Genomic DNA, 15,598 nt, shown 5'->3' with positions numbered 1-15,598 from the left:
TTTTTGTGCATCTTAGTTCTGAATTCAGATAGTTACAGAAATAGTCCCTAAGATTTTACCTTTTTTTAAAAAACTTTCAAGCTTGTATATTTTAGTTCACTGTATTACTGTAAATTATGGTACTAAATGATACTGTTCAATTACCCTATCCAAGTTTGTACAGAACATTTACATTTTGGTTTCTCCTGTGAGAGCTGCAAGTACCTAGAATTACTGCAGAGCAGTATTTGTTACATGGAGATTACTTTGTGGCTAATTCACTGGCTTCACAGACAAAACATCAATTAAATACTCCATTCCATGAGGACTTTAAGGAAGAACTAATGAAAACACTGAAATCTCAGTTGCTTTGTAACAATAATAGAATTTCTACAACAAATGTACAACACTGGTGATGGACTCAACTCTTTTTAACTCCAATAAAGAAAATGCTTTTTAAATTAGGCTGACATGAAACTACTTTTCCTTTCCCATCTGCCATCTCTATTTTTGACAAAATGTCATGGCCACCTGAAAGTTGTTTCAGCACATGTAGAAAGCATCAGAAATAGTGAAGTAAACGTGAGGTTTATGGGCAGTCTCTCACCATTTACAATGGAAATGGAAACAGCCCTGCATCCCCAAACAGGAAGTATTTGGTTTTTGACAACAAAGCAGGATTTATAAAATTATGCAGCTTCCACTTCCCTGTTCTGACACTTAACCCTTGGACAAAAGTTGATGTGGCACTGCTGGTTTGTGCTTCAGTGGCTGTTCCCCTGCCAGGTACCAAAGGAGCGATCCCTCAGCACACTGCACAGGATATGGAAACCTCAGGGCTGTTTGCAACCTGAAATACTCCACAGAGGCCTGGAAGAGGATGGCCCCAGTGTCTGTGTGAGGCCAGCTGGGAATTCAGGCTGCCCTGAGCTGTCAGTGCTGGGATCTCACAAGAGCTCTGCTCCAGGCAGGGCAGGCTCCAGTCTGAGCCATTCTGAATGAGCAGCTCCTGCTCCACTACCACACTGGGCCCTGTCAGCCATTGCAATCATGGGCATGCATCTCCAGTACAAAACCATACTGCATGCTCCTTTATCTGATTAACATCAGCTTTTCCCTACAAGAGCTACTAACTGAAACCTTTCAGAATCATGGTTAGAAACCAGATTAGCACAAGGGCCCCTTTGCAGCAAACCTGCAGGACATGGCACTGTTGGGGACTCTCTACAGGAACACATTCTGTGGTCCTGCAACACCTGCTGGAATTCACTGGCTCCTTCTGGTTGCTCCACAGGGTCTGGTCCCATCCCACTGCCACTCTCATGTGGCTCTAGGATACTACAGCAGCCTCTGTGGTTGACACCTCTGTTCCCCAAAGATTTCAGCTCTTAGCCAACCCCTGGTACCCAGCCACCTCTACCTTCACATCCCAGGCATGTGGGCTCCTTCCCGTAGCACACGCACCTTCTCCTCTTGGACAGGTGTTTCATTTCAGCAACATCTGCCCCTGCAGGACTTCTGTCATCTACTCAGCAACATCAGCTGCTCCCCAGGCAGTGATGCTCACTCCAGCTGGCCCTTTTAAAAGACACAGCCAGGCCAGCAGGGAACTGCAACAGCCCACGTGGCAACCAGGGCAGACCTAGGCCCCAACAAGTGGAATTTATTTTCCTTACACACTAAATTAGACATATGTTTACAAAACTCCTACCAGCCTGACACTCTGTTTTTATTTAAATATTTTTCCTTTGGAAAAATGTCAGGTTGGTATAACTTTAGGAACAAACTACATCCTCAAATGCACTGCTGCTACTACAAGTGTTTGGAGAACTTTCTGCCAGAAAATTTGATATCCAGAACCCCCATTAAAAAAAAAAAGATTATACACACAGAGCCCTGCAGGAAAAACTCACTGGTTCCTGCAATTCTGTAAAACACAATCCCATGCATGAAAAAAAAAAAACAAAAATAAAACCAAAACCACAACCAACCAACCAACCAAAAAAACAATATCCAGAAAACCTTTTTTACCTTTGCAGTTGGGTGAATAAGAAGTCTCTTTAAGCCAACCTTTCTTTAGTTGTTTGTGATTGCCTGCAGCCAGTGACAGCTGTATCATATCACATTAATCACATCTGTGCCGTTCTGTGTGTGGGGTTGTCCATATGAATAACTGGAAGTCACATCCTCGGTCCTCCAGCAGGGGTCACGTTTTGATGGCAAATGAAACTCCAGCTTCTCCCTAAACTAGGCTTTAAAAAACCAAATTAAACTGCAGAGCTACGGAGCTGCATCGTTAAAGGTCAACCACGCGAGCAGGTGTGGGTTCATTGGTCAAAGTGCTCCACCCCACTTGTAATCAGTCTCGGTGGTAATTTCATTAGTGCCTGGGGAAAAGAGAGGCTGGGAGACGCAGGTGATGGGGCAGGGTGAGCATGGCAGGGCAGGGGGCTCTTAAACCCAGCAGGGTAATGGCCCATGGAAGTGCTAAAAGAATGGTGCTGCGAGCAGCTCTCCAGCCTCCTGGCTTCAGCAACATTTCAGGTCCAAGTAATTGCCCTTGGATTTCTTTCCCCCTGTTAGGCTGCAGTGTGTGGGGAAGGGTTCTGCTGCAATGGCACACACGGCAGTGCCCCATGCTGCAATGGACACATGGCAGTGCCCCATGCTGCAGTGCCCCACGCTGCAATGGCACACACTGCAGTGCTCCATTCAGGAATGGCACTGCTGCACTGCCTGAGTACCCAGGGACAGGCAGGGGACAGAAAAGGGATCTGCATGGGCCCAAGCCTGGTCTCAGGGTGACTTGAGCTGTAAAGAACAGGGAGAACCCAAGTGGAAAACAACTCATACCACCAAGGGCCCTTTTGCTTTTTTGGCAATAGAGGGACAGACACCCCTCTTTTGCTTGGAGATTCCCCTCATCATCACTGGTTTGCCCTTCACTTTGCACTTTGTGTTGCTGACTTGTTTTTTGATGTTGGGACGTTTCAGTAGTGAAATATTACTTTTATTTAAAAGAAATATCACACACAAGTGAGCATCCCTTTCCACAAAATACAACCTTCCCTCCCTAAACAAATTCAGCCAGAAGTTGAGAGGATGTTTTTCTCATTTTCCCATAATCTCTTTGCTTTTGTTATTTAGGTGACTTGGATGAGTGCCCTGTCCATTTGGGAGCACAAATCCTTTGCTGTATAGTCTACAGATTCCTAATCAGAGAGGGGTACTTTGGGTGACCTCTGTTCCTTGTGCAGCACTCTGGTGTAGGCTCCTCCACCCCAGTTCCCTGTTCCTTTGGAGACTTGGAGATGGCAGCCAGGAGTGCCTGTGCAGGTGAGGGGCACTGGCACTCAGTGTTAATGCATAACCTCAGAATGCCTGAGGCCAGCATTCATGGAATGGAACTGCTGTTCCAGGTTTCTGTGCAACTACTGCCACCCCTTCAACCTCCTAAGCAATGGCTTTGTAGTTATTAAGGGTGCAGTTAATTAGGAGACCAGCTCCAGATTTAATAAGCAAGTAAGGAAGGCACGCTAAAGGGATTGAGAGGAGAGGAAAGATCAAAACTCTAAAGCTGCCCAAACCAATGCAGGATTTTGGGCAAACTGTTGACTTTGCTACTCCTTGCCTGTGTAACAATCAATGCCACTGGCTCACTGGAGCTCTGGTTCATTTTAAGGCTCTCAGGCAGCAGAAAGCAGAGCATTAGCTTGCACTTTAGTCAAGAGCATATAAAATTATTTAGGACAACAAAAACTACAGCCTTCTGCAAAGATTTACAGAGAGATCCCAGAATATTGTGGAACTGGCCAATAAAATATCAGAAGGAATTCATAGTAAGACACACACACACACACACACACACACACACACACACACACACACACACACACACACATATACACAAAACCTAAAACACTAAGCCAAACACATAAATGTGGAATGGCCTCTAAACTAGGATGCAGATCAGGATCATTCACTCCATGAAAAAAGAAGTGGGATGTCTGAGCCAAAAATTACCCCAGCAGGTGTGTGGTAATGCCATTGAGGCAGCCCAAGCCCAGCCCAATGGCTCAGCTCCATTCTACCTGGGGCATATCCCTCCAGGAATCAGGCAGGACTTGAGGGCAGGGGAAAGCAAACCCTGAGCCCCTTCCCCGGACTGCTCTGAGCTCTGTGTATGTCCCAGAGCATTGCAGGCCCTGTGGGGAGCTGGAAGCAGGACTGCAGCCACAGCTCCATGGGGATGTGCCTGATCCTTCCCTCAGCTCCCCTTTCCCTGGGCCACCTCGCAGCTCCCAGTGGCAAATCCCCTCCAGACCCCACAGGATGAAGCCACCACTTGCACACCACCCTGCACCATCCAAAAAATGGTTTCATCCCAGACCTGATTCCAGCCAGAGTCTTGGGAATGCCGAGATCCACTGGTGCTTCAGTGAGTTGGTGACAGGCAGGGGCTACACCTTCACTTCCCTCTTCCAGGTGCCCTGATGGCTCCTCTGGCTGCACTACAGGTAGAAGTGCCCAGTCTACATCAGGTTTTTATTAAAGAGCTCCTCTCCTCATTCCCAGCCCAGCATGTCTGAGGAGCTTGGCTGAAATTTTAGCATCGTTAACACCCCATCAATGCTGTGTGAAACATGCCTGTAGGCCAACGCTGGGGAAGTATCCATCTGGAATCCATCCCTGGCATGGATCAAAGTCACATGAGAGCCTGCCCCTGGACGTTCTGGTGACTCTGCTGTGGGGAGAGGAGGCTGCAGGACTCCTAAGCACTTGAGACATCAGATCAGGTCTAGCTGTCAGTAGCCCAAGCTCTGTCCATGAATTATGCTCATCTGACCAGAAGGAGCCAGGTGAACCCTCACTGCTTTGTAAGATGAAACAAACCCGAAGCTTCCAGCAAGGAACACGTCCCAGCTGAAGGCGAGAAGGCTGAACTCTTGTAGTTAATCTGAGGAGGAAGAAGAGCAGACATTCAGTAGCTGGCTGAACTAAGGAGTAAATCAGTGCAGAGATGGGACAGGAAAAGAAGATATTCCTACACAAAAGGTCTGCTTTGTTCCTCTCATAGTTCATATCAAGGCAGCAGAGAAGGAACTGTAAAATCCAGAGCTCTTTTCAGAGCCTGATATAAAATGCAGGCCATAAATATACTACATCCCTAAAACACTTCTGCAGTGCATCCAGAGCCTAAACAAAAGTTTCCAGGTACACTGATCCAGCTGGGGACAGAGCCACTGTACCCAGTTTTCTTTGCTGCCTTGGATCAAATTCTGAACTTCTGCAGAGATGTGCAATATCCACGGACCAGAACAGTGCAGAGGAAGGGAGTTTCATTTAGGACAGTGTCTGATAGGTTCCCACACAGTGAGCTGGCTGAAGGCTAAATTATCTGCTTCAGAGCAGTGAAGGATTGATATGCTTGAACTCTGTAAACTTGGAATTACTCAAACACCTCCTCTGACTTCAAGACTTTGGAAATACATCATAGGTGGGCTGATTAATGCCAAGCTCACACCCTGCTCCCCCTAAAGGCTCAAGAATTCAGACATGGCATCTTTGATCCAAAAGAAGACCTTGCAATTGTATCTGTTGTGCCTGTCTCTCAACAAATGGATTCCTTTTCTCAGAAATTTTAACTCTGGCAGCACTTGGCCCCCAGCACATATCAGCTGATGTATAGTGCTTGTCTGGACACATTTGGACCAGTCCTGACTCTGTGTCCCTTTCTTCTCTCCCCTGCTTTCCAAATAGCCATCCATGACTGTTTACTTTGGCAACGCCTGCAAAAAAAATAGTCTCAATGAAAAGGCAAAATCCATTAGGAAAAGCCAGCTGAGTGCTAAAAGGCCCCTAATCAGTAGAAAGTTTAAAGAGCACCGCTCAGAGAGAGGCTGCGGTGCCTTTCCAACACCTCCCCAGCAATGTGTGAGGCTATGACATGTCAGAGTGAAGCCCCAAACACAGGCACACTGCCAGGGGAGCTGTTTCCTCAGGGCTGAGCAGAGCCTGTGTCTGGCTGGGTGCTGGGGAGAGAGCTGCTGATGGAGGAGCAGCAGCATCACAGCAAATAACTGCAACCAAACTGGTAAAAGTTCACCCAGCTGCTTCCAGCCTTGTCTTTTCTCAGCCAAAGAGAGAGAGATAGCTCAGCTCACCATTACAACTGGACTAAAGCAGGAGCTTGGGGTTTAAGGGCCAGTGCAAGCCCAAGTAAGGATATCTTAGCAAAGGCAGCTCAGATCTCAGAAAAGCAGTACTAGAAAAGCAGCCGCTGCTGTGGAGAAAATAAATGTCTTGTCTGAAACACTAAATTCAGCCAAGAGCTGAATGTAGTTCAAGCTAAACTGCAGTTGCCCCAAAACACCTCTCAGCTTTGGATTCCAGGTGAGAAATGACTGCTCACTTCAGCTGTATGAGGTAGCCAATGCTCCAGCCTGGGTAGATTTACTTACTTTGAGTTGAAATTATTTCAAACCACCATCATCCAACATTTCACAAGTGCACTGAATTGCAGATTTCAAAGCACCACAAAGAAGTCAACAAACCACTCCTTTCAGTTCCCCTATGAAGAATAAAGTTGCATGTTTTTCTTTCAGGGATCAATCAAAATATTTGTAATGAATCTGCTGCTCTATGAACTGTGTTTTTAAAGCTTGATAGAAACAATCAGGCTCAAGTTTAATTAATTCTCCTTCATCTTTCAGAGACTAATATGGAGTGTAAGGGAACTCAGGCACAATTTGCCTCTAGCAGCTTTATGCCACTAAAGGATGTGCACATCACAGTCCACAGGTGAGCTATTTTCTGTCACCTAAGCTATGCAGACCCCTCCACTCTACACAAAATTCTTAGACATGCTTAAATAAGTGTCAATAATTGAAATGATGATGCTTTAGAGACACACTGAAAACCATATGAAGGAATGTATGAAAAGAGACAAAATTAGATTTTATTCAAAATTGATGAGGGTGAAGTTTAGGAGGTAAAAGTATCCCCAAAAGTGTGTGCTTTCATTTTCTGTTCTTTTTGGTTCTCCCCAGTTTTTTTACCTTGAGGTTAAATTCATGACTTCTTATGTCTGAGCAGGACCAAAGTGCTGCTTTTCCTCACCTGCTGGGTGTAGATAGTGCCGGTGTCCCATCCCCATCCCTGCAAGGAGCAGCTCTCCCAGCCAGGTTCAGCTGAGGATGTGTCACTTGGACAGCAAGTCTGGGAGCCTGAACCATTTGTAGCTCCTGAGCATCTCTGGAACACCGAGGGTCATAAAAGCCCTTCTGAATGGGCACTTCACTGACAGTGCTCACCTTTAATGGCCTTTTTGTGAAGTTACAGCTTGGCTTTTAGGCCCTTTTTGCAATTCATCACTTAATCCATACATGCTACCTTGGCCAAGAGCCGGACAATGGGGCCCACTGTGTCTGGTTTTGTTATGGAGCAGCCGCAATGGCTTTTAACTAAAACAAAGTATCTGAAGGAGAAAAATGTATTCACCTTGAATTTCCAAGGGCTTTGACTTACTTAAGGTAGCTCTGCAGACACTGGTGTGTGCAATCAATGAAATCAAAACTATAGCCATGTAAGGATGGCAGAAAGGAGTAAGAATGTATATGCCTTTGCATGTATAAAATATGAGGGGAGGAAATGTACAGGGAGGAAGGAAACAGCTATCCTTGCAGCTAGGTCTGGAAAAGCATATTTTTGTGATATGAAATTTTTTATTATCAAATATAAAGGTGTATTAGATTGACAGGGAAGGACTGCTACAAATCCCAGAAACCAACTAGGGGACCTTCAAAAGGGCCTCTTAAAAATAATGTGTCTTCTGATACCGATCAAACCTATAATTCATTTGTCAGTTCCTTTTTGAATGGGAGGTGAAAAGATGGTAAAACTTATCCCCACCCAGCAGTCTTCCAATGCTGCTGCACAAAGAACACATGGTTTGCTTTGGAACATAAGTCCAGGGTGCTGTGGTGGCAAACAGGGGCCAGCTCAAACCTGCTGAGACTTGGATTACATCAAATTAACTTGCTTAACTCACCCACTGCAACACTTTCAGGTACAGAGGGAAGAGGTGGATAACCTTACTTGTGGGGAAAGGGGAAGGACTCCTTCTATTGGCACCAGGAAGTGTGGAATTGCCCTCAGGCACTGCTGTCAATCCTTCACAGAAATCAGTAATCCTTTATCACAGAACGGCCTGGGTTGGAAGGGACCTTAAAGATCCTCCAGTTCCATCCCCCTGCCATGGGCAGGGAACCTTCCACTACACGAGGTTGTTCAGAGTTCCAGTCAGTCCTTGACAGAAGCCCTTGGCTGCAGGAGGGAATACCCCACTGAAATCCCTTTGCGATCCTTCACAGGCTTCCTCTTTCCAGAGTGCTGATTGTGTGAATCCAGTGGGAGGAGGGGTACTTGGTACAGGGAAGGATTTGGCTTCAATGTCCTAGAGGAAGAGCAGTATCCATATTATCACCTTTTGCCTCAGGTAGCCCAGGGACTTGTCACTTTAAGGTGGGGCCCTCAAAGGGGACTACTTGGCAAAGGCTAATCATTATTTTCTTTTATTAATCTAAAACTTCAGCTGTCAAATTCAGATTATTTTTTTAAATAAAATGAGATTTTTGGCTAAGGTTCCAGTTAAGCTAATGTGGAAAGCTACACATCTCTGGAGGCTTCTAGAAGCACTTCAAAAGACTAAAGTAAAGTCTTGAGAAAGTCAGCAAGGAACACTATGGACATGGAAAAATTCCACTACCCTTCTGTGGAATCTATCCCACTTTAATTTGGCTCTAGGCACTCAAAGTGAAGCCACAAATTTGGCAATCAAGTGGGTGGCCAATCCAACACCTACAGAGTAGCAATCACTGACCTCAGTTAATTTTCTTTCTACAACTGATCTCTTTCTACACTCAGCCATTCCACCCACGTCCTGATTTTTATCAGGCCTTCAGTCTTCCAAAGAATCTCCCTCAGAGAGCGAAGTAGGATGCATTCCCCCTCTAGACTTAAATGTGTAAGTGAAACCAAAGCAGGCAAGAGGAGCTGGGCACCAGTGGCATTTGCTGGTGGAGCTGGAGCTGAGGGCCTGTGTGCAGCAGGCCTGCTGGAACATTTAGCTCCATTTGCTTTTTGTCTCTTAGCCCCCCACACCTGCCTGCCATTTAGCTGCCTCTGAAGGCTGGCCAAGGGACATCAGATCAAATAATAAAAGCCATATTGAAGCAGTATTTCAGCTGAAACAGTATGAGTGGAGGCGAGATGGGGCTTGGAAAAGGCTCCTTCTCAAAGAGCCCACACATACATGCGAGAAGGTCATTAACTTGTGCCTTGTGCTATCTTTGCCGTCTCCGCTCCCTCTCTCTCAATTATTACATCAGAAGGAAATGAGAGAGCACTTTGCCAAATACTAATGGACTTGATGTTTTCATAATCTCAAGTGCACAACAATCAGAGCTGTTTATTTTCCAAAGAAGATGGGAACCAGGGGAGGAGGCTGAAGACTGTGCCATTCTGTTAAGGAGGGGAAAAACCCCTTATGGCCAAGAGCTGAGACTGAAAAACAAGCATCTAGGAATACTCTTGCTGTTACATCTCTAGCACTCATTTCTGGGGAAAAGGTAGTGAGAGTGCTTAGATACTGTCCTGTCCCACTGCCCACTGCACAGCAACTGACAGCAAGAGCCCAACCTGGTAGAACACTTTAAAGTCCCACTTCAGCTTGAACTCAGATGATTTAATCTGCTTTTTTATGTCTGAATGTAATGATACCACTATGTATTTGTTTCTGAAGTGTAGCAAGAACCATTCTTTCCTGAATGAAACATGCTCAGGAGACAGGATGTGACTGATCTGATAGGAGGGATCTCTGCAGTGACATGAAGAAGTCAGTCCTATTTCTTGTTCTCAGTTGCTGGTGTCCCCACAACTTGAGTCTGTGTGAAATCCCAGGTTTTGCTTACAAAGGGAGCTTAGCAGGATAATTTTGCATCCTTAGATCTCTGTTGGTGTACAAACACTGGAATTCCCCCAAAGAGCCAGCTAGGACTGTGAGGCTTCTGTCCTGGAGTTTTCAGGCTGCTCCCCTGGTAAAGGACTGGCATCCCATTGGGGTGTGAGGAACTACAGAGGGCATTTTGTTTTACTGAGCCCAAGTCATCAGCAGTAAGATAAGGTCATTTAGTGTTCTTCCTTGCTGCTTAGATTTTGGAAGCTTCTGCCTTTGCAGGGGTTTTAATTTCTCAGTACTCTCTGGAGTGTGACAGTGGGAATGCTTACCCAGTCATACCACAACTGACTTACCAAAGGATTCCCCAAGAGAGTCCTCCTTTCTCACACATCACCTTTCAAACATCATAAACAGAACAAAGGCTTTGTATAATCTGGGGAGTCTTTGGGCTGAACTGGGGCATAACAGCTTTCCTAGTGAGTGCAGGTATTTATTGATTCCTATGATCCATTTCCAGGAACCACCAGCGCCAGCGTTTGTCCATACAGGTAAATGTTCTAGGCATATTTGACTGGGTTAAGAAGCAAAAAGGGCTCTTAACTACCACTGTTCAAACACTTTTCACCACTTTGCAGTTAAATTCCAGGTACCTTCTATAGAAAAGAGCTTAGAATCTTGTCTTCTACAAGCTTAATAATGGTGTTGTGTGCAAGATCAGGAGCTTTCCTGGTAGTAAAACAAAGGGAGAATTCTTTGAGGAATGAACGTAACAAATGTCAAACAGGGAAAGTTTCTGGACCCCATGTTAAAAATCAAAAGGCTGTCTCGGGTGGATCGGACAGGAGCAGTGGGTGCTGCTCCTGTGCCATCAGCTCCCGGGAGGTGTCGCCGCAGCCCAAGGCTCGACGGAGCAGGACACAATGGCTGCATCCTCACATGCTGCGTCCCCACTGTGCCGGGACACTGGCTGAGGGGACACCTCAGCCTCAGGTGGCAGAATCAGACTCCAGCGACACCTCCTACGTGATCTCTGGCAGCAGCAAGCTGAGGCTCCCCTTGCCCATCTCATTCCCATCTCATTCCCACGTTCCCCGCTGTCAGCGCTCCCCGGGCGCACCTGGGGCTTCACCTGCAGCAGGGCTGAGGGCGAGGGGCTCTCCCCGCAGCCAGCTGGGTTGTGTTCTGTGGGTGACCTTTGCGCTAATAAATGTTCAAAATCAGAGGGATTTTGGATTTGGTCTGAGGAAAAAAAACAAAAAAACACCCCAAAAACAAAACAAAACAAACCCCAAAAACCCCTGAGACTACATGTACGGAGAGATCTGATAAGGAGCTGCCTTAGTTGTATTAAGGAAGACATATTTAAAGAGGCTTTCACTGAAGACATGGTTGGTGTAGAATATTAGGACTGTGTCCTGAGAGGGGAAGGCAGTATTGAGCATCTTGTGCACCATATAATTAACTTGATTTTTGGGCATCTTGAGTGCCATTAGACTTGAATGAGATATAAATGCAAGCACTTGTGTTTGTGGTCATCAAAGGTACCCCTTTGTTATACTTGAAAATACAGCAGCCAGTGGAACAGAGGCTCAGCACTGGCTGGTCTGGTGCTGTTTGCAAAGTACAAACTGGGCACTACTGGACAATGTAGTGTGGGAACATGTAGCCACACACATCAGACTGGGACATTTTCTGTACACCTCTGATGCAAGAATATTTTAGCAGCAAGCTTTAAACTTGTATTATATCCCAAACGTATAGTGATTATAAGTTGGTATACACAGGAAGAGACTAATGTAGCTGAGATAGAAAGTGATGATTATGCCTCACATAAAATTTAACTGTATATAGGAATACTGAAAGGGGATGAACTGCCTGCTCACTCTCAGAAAAAGGAAACATCTCAGACTGCAGAGGCCATACTTAGTGGGAGGGAGGTTAAATAAACCCCAAAGAATCCAAGAATGCTAACACAACCCCAAACCACTGGGAATCACTCTAATCTTTTGGAGCTGAGAGCTAGAAACATACCTGAACTACATAATGAGTAGAAAGCTCGTCCTCCAAAAGGAATAGATGTTCTGTGGCCCATATAGACCATCCCTGTATATTCACTTCTGTGCTACTCCTTAGAATCTCATGGAAATCTCTAATTCAATGAAATGAGCCTTCTCACATTCCCTTCTCACACTCACACTTCCTTCAGTCACAATTAAATGTTTCTTTACAATTCCCACCAAACGAAGTGTGTTAATGACAAGGAGACGCAGATGCAATCATCAAGAGCTGGGAACATGGGCAGCAGGCTTACAGGCAAGTGTGTTCAAAAATACCTGAAAGCTGGACCATCTCACACCTGCTCTGGATCTGTTCTCCCCCTGGCTCTGGTCTAAGGCAACCTAGCAAGGTTTGAGGGTTTTCCCCATCAGTCTCTTAACACTGTGTTTGTCCTTCACACCCACTGGTGACCCCTTCAAAGCACCTTGTTCACTATTTTTAGATTCCTCCTAAGTATTTCTGGATGCACCATTCAGTAGCTCACCTTCTAGGAGTTACATTTGCATTATTGGTGCTCTGAGATTTCTATTAACTCTGTCTCTCTTTTTTTCCTCTCTTAAACATTTAAGTATATAGCTCAGGCAGATACTTGTCTCACTTTAAGCAGTGGCCAAGGGCCATTTTATGATGTGGGTTTATACAGTGAACACTGCCTCCCTAACTTGAATTACTGAAATATCACTGAGTGATTACTGCCCCTCATTCAGGACAATTATATAGCCCTGAAAATCTTGCTTGCACTGTTTGTTTTGTTTGTTTTTTTTTTTCTTTTACATTGGATCCTCTCCACTGTATGTCTATGTCTGTGTAAAGATGCCCTAGAAAGGGACCAGCTTCATCAGTCTCAATGCTGGTGACAAAAAGAGATTAAACTTGTAAGCAACCAATGTTATTTCTCTTAGCATTAAATGATTCTCTCACCACTCAGATGGTCAAGTACCTGTACTGATAAACTCCTTTTTTATCATCTTGTTGAGCAGTTCAGGATTCTCCTGTTTGGCACATTTGTGCCTCAGGTTTAGAAGTGCCTCATCTCTTGCTGGGGCTCCCCAGGCTGTACCTCCACTTGTGGTCCTCCTGCATCATGGGACTGAAGTCTGGGGACAGGAGGGAAGGGCTGATCCAGCTGTAGAACACTGAAGTTGTTCCCATAATCTACTCCTGACTGGAAAACAGAAGTTAGGGTACCTTAGAACATGAATGGCCTATTAGAATATACTACTCTCAAGAAAGAAGAATATTATTTTAAATAGCCATCCCTCACCTGAAAACTTTGGACTTTGATGGGTTTTAATTCAAATACTTTTAATGAAGTTACACTTTTGAGTGAATAAAGCCCACAGAAAGACTTGGCTCTCCTTAAAAAGTGTCAGTACAAGAGTGGAAATGTGGAAGAGAGACACTGATAGCTAAAGATGTAAAAGAAAAATGTGTAATGGAAGAAATGTAGGCAAATATTCTGCAGCCTTTTGACAGCTTTGAAACAGTGTTGTCCAGCTGCAGCATCACCCATCAGAAAAAATATCTGAAGGTCACATTTTCAGCCTCTCAGAGCACTTGAATCTAGGGCAAGTGTTATGGGGACAGATCCAGGTCTGCTACTCTGTGTGGCATTCTTCCTTTTGTGCATCACCATGGTAAACAGAGAGGGTTGTCAGGAGCCTGGATGCATTGTTTGTGTCAGTCCCTCATCCCCTCTCCCCCCCTTCCCCAAATGCTTTCTCGGTGATTAGTTACTGAGTAGAAGGGGCTCCAGTTACCATGCAGCCTGCCATCCCTCCTCATTTTATTGGACTAATATCCCACCTGCAATGATAAGGTTTAAAGTTGTTTAATCTCCCAGCTTAGCTGTGGTGTTTTAATATTTTTAAAATGGTTGTTTCAGAAAAAGGGGGATTTAAACAGGTTTTGAATAAATAATAAAAGCCCTTCTCACAGGTTGCAATGCAGGCTGGGAGGCATGAACCATTTTCATCAGGTCAGATTTCATGTTGGGTTATCCCAAGGTGGCCTGACTTTGTGGCTACAGATTTACAATGGGACAGTCAGATGCAAAGCAGTTTATGGAGGAGAAACTGCTTTAATAATGCATTTCCTGCTCAGCAAACAGCAGATACAATGACATTCATAGGGAATGGGAGAGTGAACAAAGTCTCACAGGAAAGGAACCAGTTTCTCCCCAGAGTTTAATAACTTCTTTTGCTCCTATAATATATTTCAGGAGATAAAGGTTGACCTGAGAGACATCAGAATGTACAGCTTTGAAGTGATAAAAAAGACAGGTCTGCACATCTCAGGACTGATAACCTGGAGCTGCATCTGCATTGTTTCAAATCTAAGGGAAGGGAAAGAGGTTCTCATTTCATGGTGAAACTTCACAGGCATAAACATAACGCTCTTTGTCTGGAATAATCTGAACAAAGTGCCTTGTGTTGATGTGTGTACAACACCTTGGTTTGTCTCTCACTCTTTGCTCCTTGGACTGGGAATACTGTTTTCAGCCTCAAGAGGAGCACTGACAATCTCTTGACTTCCCTGAGCCAAGCCAAAGTTGTAACACCAGGCCTCCAGGAGAGTCTTGCTCCCTCAGTCCAAGCCACTAGGACAGGCTTCCAGGAACACATGTGTAGGACTGGAACTGTAAAGCCAGAAAAACCAGGCATGACTTCTCTAGCTTTGTTCAAGACTTCTGCACACTTAGGCACAATTTGTGTGGAAATTGGAGTAAAGCAAAGCGTAGTAACTAAGCAGGGGTGGCAAAAGGTTGCCAGAAAGGAGCCCACTGATCAATGGCTCAGTTCCAGAAGTGCCCAAGCAGCACCAGCTCAATGACTGTAGTGATGTCCAATTCTTATCCTAAGGCTGCAGAAAAACAAGGTGGGCACAGAACCGTTTTGTACAAATACTATTTATACAATTTCTGTCAAACACAGTAATTCAAAGTGATACCAGAAGGAAACTTGGCTGTGGTCAGCTTCAAGCAAAGGGAGAGTCATTGTGTCCCAAAGATGGGTCATGCCAAGTTCTGAGCTTGTGTTTCCATAGATGAATTTGCAAGTGCAGCTCATAAGCAAATTAGCTCTGAGTAGCTCAGTTAGCCCCGCCAACCTGCCAACCTGGTGGAGAAGGAGAGGGGGAACCCAAATCACTTTCTGGTTGCAAAGAGGACAGGGAAGAGGATAATGCTTTCATTGGTGCACAAACCTCTCTCTGACATAGCTAAAATTACCTGTGAGCTCCTAGCTCCCCCAGGAAGCTTTTATGGATAAAACAGCAGATAAGAGCAATTTACTTCACAGCATATAATCATATTTCCTGTATTCTTCCCTATTTGACATAACCACAGGGCAAAAACATGTAAAATCTAGATGAGATTGGGTAAATACATAATAATAACAAACTGCTGCCTCCATTACACCTTCTATTTGAGGGAAAAGAGGCTGTTTCAGCATGATTTCAAGCGCTACTCTAGTTTTGTATCACCTTGAAATAGTGAAGTATTATCCCTATCTTTTTTAGCAATACCATAGAAGTCAAGTAATAACTTGCTACCCACACTGCTCACTCTGTGAGAAGCCCTGTGGGCACAACCTAAATACCCTC

Source organism: Lonchura striata, chromosome 18, assembly GCF_046129695.1.
Source record: "Lonchura striata isolate bLonStr1 chromosome 18, bLonStr1.mat, whole genome shotgun sequence".
NCBI classification, from domain to species: Eukaryota; Metazoa; Chordata; class Aves; order Passeriformes; family Estrildidae; genus Lonchura; species Lonchura striata.
The sequence above is the reverse complement of the archived record's forward strand: the minus strand, read 5'-3'. Positions refer to the sequence as shown.